General features: G+C 50.6%; 1 non-coding gene across 1 annotated transcript; it reads left to right on the top strand.

Moving 5' to 3' along the window:
* Positions 1–204: 204 nt before the first annotated feature.
* Positions 205–323, top strand: LOC111476051. The gene has a single exon (XR_002716867.1). It is a non-coding gene; the product is annotated as a 5S ribosomal RNA (ribosomal RNA).
* Positions 324–549: the final 226 nt, after the last annotated feature.

Genomic DNA, 549 nt, shown 5'->3' with positions numbered 1-549 from the left:
CCCCTTTTTTTCTTTCAATTTCTCCGAGTTCTTTTCTTCCTTTCTCTACAAATGAGAACCTCCCCCGCTCACGCCCATCGCGTTTCGATCATGCCTTCCCGCATGCGTTAAATCCGATTTTGTGCGCCTGGCATGTCGGGTGCGATCATACCAGCATTAATGCTCCCGCATGCGTTAAATCCGATTTTGTGCGCCTGGCATGTCGGGTGCGATCATACCAGCATTAATGCAACGGATCCCATCAGAACTCCGCAGTGAAGCGTGCTTGGGCGAGAGTAGTACTAAGTTGGTTGACCACTTGGGAAGTCCTCGTGTTGCACCCCTTTTTTTCTTTCAATTTCTCTGAGTTCTTTTCTTCCTTTCTCTACAAATGAGAACCTCCCCCGCTCACGCCCATCGCGTTTCGATCATGCCGCCCCGCATGCGTTAAATCCGATTTTGTGCGCATGGCATGTCGGGTGCGATCATACCAGCACTAAAGCACCGGATCCAATCAGAACTCCGCAGTTAAGCGTGCTTGGGCGAGAGTAGTACTAAGTTGGGTGACCA

Source organism: Cucurbita maxima, unplaced genomic scaffold (assembly GCF_002738345.1).
Source record: "Cucurbita maxima cultivar Rimu unplaced genomic scaffold, Cmax_1.0 Cma_Scf04796, whole genome shotgun sequence".
NCBI lineage: Eukaryota > Viridiplantae > Streptophyta > Magnoliopsida > Cucurbitales > Cucurbitaceae > Cucurbita > Cucurbita maxima.
Note: the sequence above shows the minus strand (reverse complement) of the source record. Positions and strands in the feature narration are given on the sequence as shown.